Source organism: Arachis hypogaea, chromosome 20, assembly GCF_003086295.3.
Source record: "Arachis hypogaea cultivar Tifrunner chromosome 20, arahy.Tifrunner.gnm2.J5K5, whole genome shotgun sequence".
NCBI lineage: Eukaryota > Viridiplantae > Streptophyta > Magnoliopsida > Fabales > Fabaceae > Arachis > Arachis hypogaea.
In genome coordinates, this window is record NC_092055.1 from 128158966 (window position 1) to 128169605 (window position 10640).

A 10640-nucleotide genomic window follows, 5' to 3' on the forward strand; every position below is an offset into this window, starting at 1 on the left:
ATTCTGAGCCAGTATGGTATTCAGAGTATCAATCTCAAGAACTCATTTCTTTTGATTTGTCCCATTATTCACAGGGTTCCTTTCAGAAGTGTACATGAATTGGTTATTTGCAACCATCTCAATGAGTTCCTGAGCTTCTGCAGGCGTCTTCTTCAGATGAAGAGATCCTCCAGCAGAGCTGTCCAATGACATCTTGGACAGTTCAGACAGACCATCATAGAAGATACCTATGATGCTCCATTCTGAAAGCATGTCAGAAGGACACCTTCTGATCAATTGCTTGTATCTTTCCCAAGCTTCATAGAGGGATTCTCCTTCCTTCTGTCTGAAGGTTTGGACTTCCACTCTAAGCTTGCTCAATTTTTGAGGTGGAAAGAACTTTGCCAAGAAGGCATTGACTACCTTTTCCCAAGAGTTCAGGCTTTCTTTGGGTTGTGAATCCAACCATGTCCTAGCTCTGTCTCTTACAGCAAAAGGGAAGAGCATAAGTCTGTAGACTTCAGGGTCAACCCCATTGGTCTTGACAGTGTCACAGATTTGCAAGAATTCAGCTAAGAACTGATGAGGATCTTCCAATGGAAGTCCATGAAACTTGCAATTCTGTTGCATTAGAGAAACTAATTGAGGCTTAAGCTCAAAGTTGTTTGCTCCAATGGCAGGGATTGAGATGCTTCTCCCATAGAAGTCGGGAGTAGGTGCAGTAAAATCACCAAGCACCTTCCTTGCATTGTTGGCATTGTTGTTGTTTTCGGCTGCCATGGCTTCTTCCTCCTTGAAGAGCTCTGTTAGGCCTTCTAGAGAGAGTTGTGATTTAGCTTCTCTTAGCTTTCTCTTCAAGGTCCTTTCAGGTTCAGGATCAGCTTTAACAAGGATGCCTTTGTCTTTGCTCCTGCTCATATGAAAGAGAAGAGAACAAGAAAGTATGGAATCCTCTATGTTACAGTATAGAGATTCCTTGAAGTGTCAGAGGAAAAGAAGAATAGAAGGAGAAGGTAGAAAGAGAAGAATTCGGACTTATCAAGAGGGATAGAGTTCGAATTGTTGATAGTGGAGGAGTGTTAGTCCTTAAATAGAAGGATGTGAGAAGAGGGGAAGAATTTTCGAAATTAAAGTAAAAGATTTTGAAATAATTAAAAGAAATTTTGAAAATTTGATTGATGATTTTCGAAAATTAAAATTTGGGAAAGAAATTAAGTGATTTTTGAAAAAGATTTTGAAATTAGAAATCAAAAAGATATGATTGAAAATTAATTTTGAAAAAGATGTGATTGAAAAGATATGATTGAGAAGATATGATTGAGAATCAAATTTAAAAAAAAAGTTTTAAAATTAAATTTGATTACTTGACTAATCAAGAAATTAAAAGATATGATTCTAGAATTAAAATTTGATCCTTTCTTAATAGGCAAGTAACAACTTGAAAATTTTGAATTAAATCATTAATTGTTAGCAAGTATTTTCGAAAATAGAAAAAAATGGAAAGAAATTTATTTTGAAAAGATATGATTGAAAAGATATGATTTGAAAAAGATTTGATTTTGAAAAATTATGAAAACTTGAAAAAGATTTAAATTAAAAACAAAATCTTCCCTCTAGTGTCATCCTGGCGTTAAACGCCCAGAATGACATCTATTCTGGCGTTTAACGCTAATAATCCTACCTTTTTGGGCGTTTAACGCCCAGCCAGGTACCCTGGCTGGCGTTTAAACGCCAGTTTTCCTTCTTCACTGGGCATTTTGAACGCCCAGCTTTTTCTGTGTAATTCCTCTGCTGCATGTTCTGAATCTTCAATTCTCTGTATTATTGACTTGAAAAGACATAATTTTGAAAAATTTTTGGATTTTTGATGATGAGGAACAATCAAAATGCAATTAAACATGGAAAACTAAGATCAAATACATAATGCATGCAAGGCACCAAACTTAAAAGTTTGTATACTAAGGACTATAACAATTTGAAAATTGCATGTGAGAAACAACTAAACACACAAAACAAGAGAATTTAAAGATCAGAGCAAGGAAATCATCAAGAACATCTTGAAGATCAATGACGAACATGATGCATGTAATTTTCGAAAATTAGAGGAATAAAGACATGCAATTGACACCAAACTTAAAATTAGACACTAGACTTAAACAAGAAACATAGAATATTTTATTTTTATGGTTTTATAAAAATTTTTTGTGATTTTTCGAAAATTGAGTGGAAAAGAAAATAAAGAGATTCAAAATTTTTAATAAGAATTCCAGGAATCATTGCAATGCTAGTCTAAGACTCCGGTCCATGAATTAGATATGGCTTACTAGCCAGCCAAGCTTTCAATGAAAGCTTCGGTCCAAAACACTAGACATGGCCAATGGCCAGCCAAGCTTTAGCAGATCATTGCTAACAACAGCAAAATTGATATAAATCAACAAGCTCTTGTGATGATAAGTTGAAACCTCGGTCCAATAAGATTAGACATGGCTTCACAGCCAGCCAGACTTCAACAAATCATCATGAAACTCTAGAATTCATTCTTAAAAACTCTGAAGAACAAAATAGAAAATTTTTTTGTTTTTTTTTTTAAAAAAATTTTCGAAAATAAAAAGTAAAAAGCTTAAAAATAAAATAAAATTACCTAATCTAAGCAACAAGATGAGCCGTCAGTTGTCCAAACTCGAACAATCCCCGGCAACGGCGCTAAAAACTTGGTGCACGAAATTGTGATCATCAATGGCGCCAACAACTTGGTACGCACAAATGTAAATCACACTTTGTCACAATTCCGCACAACTAACCAGCAAGTGCACTGGGTTGTCCAAGTAATACCTTACGTGAGTAAGGGTCGATCCCACGGAGACTGTCAGCTTGAAGCAAGCTATGGTCATCTTGTAAATCTCAGTCAGGCAGATTCAAATGGTTATGGAGGATTGATAATTAAAGATAAATAAAACATAAAATAAAGATAGAGATAGAGATACTTATGTAATTCATTGGTAGGAATTTCAGATAAGTGTATGAAGATGCTTTGTTCCTCCTGAACCCCTACTTTCCTATTGCCTTCTTCCAATCATTCATACTCCTTTCCATGGCAAGCTTTATGTTGGGCATCACCGTTGTCAATGGCTACTTCTCGTCCTCTCAGTGAAAATGTTCTACGCACGCTGTCACCGCACGACTAATCATCTGTCAGTTCTCGATCATGTTGGAATAGGATCCATTGATCCTTTTGCGTCTGTCACACGCCCAACAGTTGTGAGTTTGAAGCTCGTCACAGTCATCCCTTCCCAGATCCTACTCAGAATACCACAGACAAGGTTTAGACGTTCCGAATCTCAGGAATGGCCGCCAATAATTCTAGCCTATACCACGAAGGTTCTAATCTTAGATTAGAAACCCAAGAGATACGCATTCAAGCCAGTGCTAGTAGAATAGAGGTGGTTGTCAGGCACATGTTCATAGGTGAGAATGATGATGAGTGTCACAGATAATCACATTCATCAAGTTGAAGAACGAATGAATATCTTAGAGAAAAAGTAGGCGTGAATTGAATAGAAGAACAACAGTAATTGTATTAATTCATGAAGAACAGCAGAGCTCCACACCTTAATCTATGGTATGTAGAAACTCAACCGTTGAGAATACATAAGAACAAAGTTCAGGCATGGCCGTGAGGCCAGCCTCCCAAAACGTGATCAAGTGTATGAAAGTATGATTCAAAGATCAAAATACAATAGCAAAAGGTCCTATTTATAGAAGACTAGTAGCCTAGGGTTACAGAAATAGGTAATTAATGCAGAAATCTTCTTCCGGGCCCACTTGGTATGTTCTTGGGCTGAGCATTGAAGCTTCCATATGTAGAGACTTTTCTTGGAGTTAAACGCCAGCTTTTGTGCCAGTTTGGGCGTTTAACTCCAGCTTTTGTGCCAGTTCTGGCGTTTTGACGCCAGAATTTCTATGCTGATTTGGAACACCGGGTTGGGCCATAAAATCTTGGACAAAGTATGAACTATTATATATTGCTGGAAAGCCCAGGATGTCTACTTTCCAACGCAATTGAGAGCGCACCAATTGGGCTTCTGTATCTCCAGAAAATCCACTTTGAGTGCAGGGAGGTCAGAATCCAACAGCATCTGCAGTCCATTTTCAGCCTCTGAATCAGATTTTTGCTCAGGTCCCTCAATTTCAGCCAAAAAATACCTGAAATTACAGAAAAATATACAAACTCAAAGTAAAGTCCAGAAATGTGATTTTTATTTAAAAACTAATAAAAACATAATAAAAACTAACTAAAATATACTAAAAACATACTAAAAACAATGCCAAAAAGCGTATAAATTATCCGCTCATCAGTCGTACCCTTAAACACTTGAGTTAAACATTATTTGAAAAATAAGAATTTTAAGTTGCTATATGTTTATGACATTTAACCAGTGATAGTTGTTCCGTTAATGCTAAAATTTGTAGGAACTTCATGAATGGGGATCAAGGTACGAGGAGAAATTTGGCTATGTTTTTGTGACATTTGTAGCTGGTAGGACACCTGAAGACATACTTGCTAAATTAAAGGTTGGAAATAAATTTCTAGCACAGTAAGTGAATTACAGAGACACAATATATTTTACAAAATAGACCATCAACTATACATTTTATTATGGTGCAGATGCACTTTAATAACTCGCATGGTGTTGAGTTGGAGATTGCTTCAAAAGAGGAATTGAAGTATATAGAACGTGCTATTAGAGAGCTTCTTTCCAAGAAATCTGTCCAAACTACTGACGAATGAGACTGTAATAGTTAATTTTGTATTTGTTAATTTTGAAAGTCCTCTCCCCATAATTCCGAAATTTTCTTTCCTTAATAACTAGAATGACTTGGAAGTTATCATTATCTTTTAACTAGATTTATATATTGTTGGTTGCATGTTCATATATTCAGTGTCAGCTGAATATTCAGGCAAAATAGTTACTGACACTCTAGATGGAGCAGACACTGATTCAGAAGATGATTTAGATGCTATCTCCTCCGGTGGATATGACATCTCCATGGATGTTGAGCTTAATAGGGTTCCAGAAGAAGACAATGAAACTTTAAACACCCAACACAAAGAAGATGTCGTACATGCTGCAAAAAAGAGTTTCGATCTGAACAAGATGCCATGGTTTGGAGATGACTTATCAGATCCGTTATCACGTCACTGCAGCGCTTTTTTGACAGAGTATTTCTGGCCAGGTCAATACGATGTTGATGAGAAATTTTGACTCAAAACTTGTTTGTCTACTTTAGTAATTCTGATTTTTATGCTCCATTGAACTTTGTTTTGAGTTAGTGAATTCGGACGTAAACTTGATTTTTATGTTACCAGTTATGGTTAAATACAAACTTAAAATGGCTGATACTACAAGAGAAAATATGATTCGTAAATTCGGTTTTAGTTATTCATGTATAAATTTATTTTTTATGTAACACAAAATTGAAAATTTATTTAATGCATTAATTAAGTTGCAGTATTTGAACCTTATTTTTTCATTAAAAAAATAGCGACGATTAGAACAGTTATAAGAAGGCAATAATGTTTATCCAAAAAAATTCAAGTTAAAAAAAATATTGCAGCGATTGGAAAAAAAAACAGCTACAAAATGAGATTATTTAGCAGCGTCCCCTCAAACCGCTACAAGAACCGCTACAAAACGGGTACATCAACTTCGATTTTTTGAGATTTGTAACTCCAATAAAAAATCTAATCTGATAAAAGTGTTCGTATCTTTCTTCTCTACACGTTGGCGTTACTTTTTGTCCGGTAGAAGTTGATGGTAACGTAGCTTCTCTTTTCCTTGAGTTCGGTGATGCACCACTATTTTGTGGTACATTTTATACTTAATTGAGTGGATTTTTATCCACTAAACTCACACTTATTCATATAATTTGCATGTTTTACATTTTTCTTCCTAATTCTGTGCTTTGATTGAAAACATGCTTCTTTAGCCTTAAAATTGTAAATTATTAATCCTCTCTTATTACCATTCGATGACGTGATATGTGTGTTAAGTGTTTTCAAGATTTATAGGATAGTAACAGCTTAGAGGATGGAAAGGAAGCATGCAAAAGTGGAAGGAATGCAAGAAGTTGAAGGAATTGCTAAGCTGTCCAACGTGACCTCTTCGTACTAAATCGACCATAACTTGAGCTACAGAGGTCCAAATGAGGCGGTTCCAGTTGCGTTCGAAAGCTAACACCTGAGGCTTTGAAATGATATATAATTTGCCATAGTTTCCATGCTGTTAGGTGACGCGCACGTGTACGCGTGTCGGCGTGGATCACGCATACGCGTGACAGAGCCACGTGCTAGACGCATCAGAAAATGTTGGGGGCGATTTCTGGGCTGTTTTGACCCAATTTTCGGCCCAGAAAACATAGATTAGAGGCTACAAAGTGGGGAAATCAAGGAATCATTCAGACACTTCACCTTCATTCACAATTTAGGTTTTAGATGTAGTTTCTAGAGGGAGAGGCTCTCTCCTCTCTCTAGGTTTTAGGATTTCTCTTAGTTTTAGGTTTATTTCTTCTCAATTCCAAGTTCAATGTTCCATTAACTTATTTTCTCTTCTACTTTTATTTATTCTATTATTCTAGTTTATTTATTTTCCCAATTTGGTTTATGAACTCCATGTTAGATTTGATTTCTTTATTTAATGCAATTTGAGGTATTTCATATTTATGATTTTAATTTAGCTTTTTACATTCTTAGCTTTGGTCGAATAATTGGAGACACTTGAGTTATCAAACTCCTTTGTTGATTGATAATTAAAAGTTGCTAATTGACTTGAATTCCACTAACTCTAGTCTTTCCTTGGGAGTTGACTAGGACTTGAGGATTCATATTGATTTATCTGTTTGACTTTTCTTCATAGTTAGAGGTTAACCAAGTGGGAGCAACAAACAATTCTCATCACAATTGATAAGGATAACTAGGATAGGACGTCCAGTTCTGATACCTTGCCAAGAGTTTTATTAATTATTAATTTACTTTCTTGCAATTTACTTTCCTTGTTCAACCTTTCAAAAACCCAAAAATATATTTTTTCATAACCAATAATAACTACACCTCCCTGCAATTCCTTGAGAGACGACCCGAGGTTTAAATACTTCGGTTTAATTGTATTGGGTTTGCTTTAGTGACAAAAAAGTTTTTGTACGAAAGGATTCTTTGTTGGTTTAGAAACTATACTTACAACGTGATTACTTTTGTGAAATTCTTTACCATCAAAAATCCGTTCGTCAAAATGGCGCCGTTGCCGGAGAGTTGCAAACGTGTGCCTTATTATTGGTTATTGTAAATATTTACTTTTTCGTTTCTTTGTTAGTGTTTCTAGTTTTAGGAGTTTATTTTCATTAATTTTTATTAGTTTTTATTTTTCTTGCTACTATGAATTCTCACTCCTTTGGCTATGAGTTTGGTTACAATCGAGTTGCAGGAAGAGGAGATTACAATGAGAGCTTGGATCAAGGATAGAACAATCAAAGATGAGAGGAGCCACAAGGATTTGATCAACCCTCTTGGCAACAACCACCTCCAAGGTATTATCAACAACCATTCTATGATGCTTACCAAGACAATAATTATGGTGGACCTCCTCGTGACAATCAACACCCACCACAATATACTTATGAACCCACTCCTCAACATAGCTTTGAACCACCATACTCACAAGCTCCTTTCCACCATTCACCTCCATATGACCCTAAACCTTATCCACCCAACCAACCACCATATGAACCGTATGAGCCATACTTTGAACCACCACCTCAATATACACCACCTCCATATCCTTATCAAGAAGAATCACCTCCGTATTATGAGCCCTTTCTCCCAACAAATGAACTCTCCTATCCACCCCAACCTCCATTGGATAACAACACTCTTATCTCTACTCTCATTGGTCTCACCTCTACACTCCAAAATCTTATATCCGCAGGGACCAACCTTCTACCTCCAACATTCAACCCTAAGCTTTACTGCACCACCTCCCTTCGTGCAAGAATACCCACATCCATCAATCCAAGAGCAACATGATCCCAATTATGCTACTGACCCGGAACAAGAGAGAAGGGATCGGTTTCACGAATTCATACTTCACAAGAAGCTAGAGGAGGCCCTAAAGGTGGAGGTAGGAGAGACCCTTGAAGGAAGTTGTCAAGAGGTAGAAGCCAACAAGGAGGAGTTTGATTTTGTATTAGAGCAAGTGGAGAAAGCCAAAATTATCACAGAAGAGGAAGTGGTTGAAGACTTGGGAAATGCGGAACCTCCATGGAAAAGTCCAGTCATAGAGCCTCCTTCCAAGGTGTTTGATGTTGATGTTGAGGAGGGTGGACAATGGTGCACGAATTGTGAATCACACTTTTCACAACGCGTACCACTAACCAGCAAGTGCACTGGGTCGTCCAAGTAATACCTCACGTGAGTAAGGGTCGAATCCCACGGAGATTGTTGGTTTGAAGCAATCTATGGTTATCTTGTAAATCTTAGTCAGGAAGTCAATTATGTTTATCAGTTGAATTGCAAATAAACAATAGAGCATGGATTAAAGGTTACTTGTTATGCAGTAATGGAGAATATGTTGGAGTTTTGGAGATGCTTTGTCCTCTGAATCTCTGCTTTCCTCTGTCTTCTGATTCACGCACGCACGTCCCCCTATGGCAAGCTGTGTGTTGGTGGATCACCGTTGTCAATGGCTACCTTCCATCCTTCCAGTGAAAACTACGCTCACGCGCTCTGTCACAGCACGGCTAATCACCGGTTGGTTCTCGATCCGGTTGGAATAGGATTTACTATCCTTTTTCGTCTGTCACTAACGCCCAGCCTTCAAGAGTTTGAAGCTCGTCACAGTCATTCAATCCTTGAATCCTACTCGGAATACCACAGACAAGGTTTAGACTTTCCGGATTCTCATGAATGTTGCCATCAGTTCTAGCTTATACCACGGAGATTCTGATTAAGGAATCTAAGAGATACTCATTCAATCGTATATAGAACGGAGGTGGTTGTCAGGCACGCGTTCATGGTTTGAGGAAGGTGATGAATGTCACGGATCATCACCTTCATCACAGTTAAGCGCGAATGAACATCTTAGATAGGAACAAGCGTGTTTGAATGGAAAACAGAAATACTTGCATTAATTCATTGAGACACACCAGAGCTCATCACCCCCAACAATGGGGTTTAGAGACTCATGCCGTCAGAGAATACAAAGTTTAGATCTGAAATGTCATGAGATACAGAATAAGTCTCTAAAAGTTGTTTAAATACTAAACTAGTAGCCTAGGGTTACAAAATATGAGTGGACTATGATGGATGATGCAGAGGTCCACTTCTGGGGCCCACTTGGTGTGTGCTGGGGCTGAGATTTGAGTGAGTCACGTGCAGAGGCCATTTGTGGAGTTGAACGCCAGTTTTTATGCCAGTTTGGGCGTTCAACTCCAGTTTTTTATCCTTTTCTGGCGCTGGACGCCAGAATTGGGCAGAGAACTGGCGTTGAACGCCAGTTTACGTCGTCTATCCTTGTGAAAAGTATGGACTATTATATATTGCTGGAAAGCCCTAGATGTCTACTTTCCAATGCAATTGGAAGCATGCCATTTCGAGTTCTGTAGCTCCAGAAAATCCAATTTGAGTGCAGGGAGGTCAGAATCCAACAGCATTAGCAGTCCTTTTTCAGCCTGAATCAGATTTTTACTCAGCTCCTTCAATTTCAGCCAGAAAAATACCTGAAATTACAGAAAAACACACAACTCATAGTAAAGTCCAGAAATATGAATTTTTCCTAAAAACTACTAGAAATAGACTAAAAACTAACTAAAACATACTCTAAACTATATGAAATTATCCCCAAAAAGCGTATAAAATATCCGCTCATCACAACACCAAACTTAAACTGTTGCTTGTCCTCAAGCAACTAAACAAATAAAATAGAAGACTAATAGGTTGAGAAGCAATAATATCTCAGAGTTTTTGATTGAAGCTCAGATTCTAATTAGATGAGCGGGACTAGTAGCTTTTTGCTTCTGAACAGTTTTGGCATCTCACTTTATCCATTGAAGCTCAGAGTGATTGGCATCTATAGGAACTCAGAATTCAGATAGTGTTATTGATTCTCTTAGTTCAGTGTGATGATTCTTGAACACAGCTTCTTTATGAGTCTTGGCCGTGGCCCTAAGCACTTTGTTTTCCAGTATTACTACCGGATACATAAATGCCACAGACACATAACTGGGTGAACCTTTTCAGATTGTGACTCAGCTTTGCTAAAGTCCCCAATTAGAGGTGTCCAGAGTTCTTAAGCACACTCTTCTTTTTGCTTTAGACCTTGACTTTAACCGCTCAGTCTCAAGTTTTCACTTGACACCTGCACGCCACAAGCACATGGTTAGGGACAGCTTGGTTTAGCCGCTTAGACCAGGATTTCAGTCCTTTAGGCCCTCCTATCCACTGATGCTCAAAGCCTTGGGATCCTTTTTAATTGCCCTTGCCTTTTGGTTTTAAGGGTTATTGGCTTTTTCTGCTTGCTTTTTTTTTTTTTTTGCTTTTTTTTTCCTGCAAGCTTTGTTCTTTGCTGCTTTTTCTTGCTTCAAGAATCATTTTTATGATTTTTCAGATTATC

The 10640-nt window shown here is 37.5% G+C and overlaps 1 non-coding gene across 1 annotated transcript; it reads left to right on the forward strand.

Annotated features, from left to right (window-relative positions):
• The first annotated feature begins 246 nt into the window (after positions 1–246).
• LOC112788342 (small nucleolar RNA R71) lies at positions 247–354 on the forward strand. The gene has a single exon (XR_003195710.1). It is a non-coding gene; the product is annotated as a small nucleolar RNA R71 (small nucleolar RNA).
• The last annotated feature ends 10286 nt before the right edge of the window (positions 355–10640 follow it).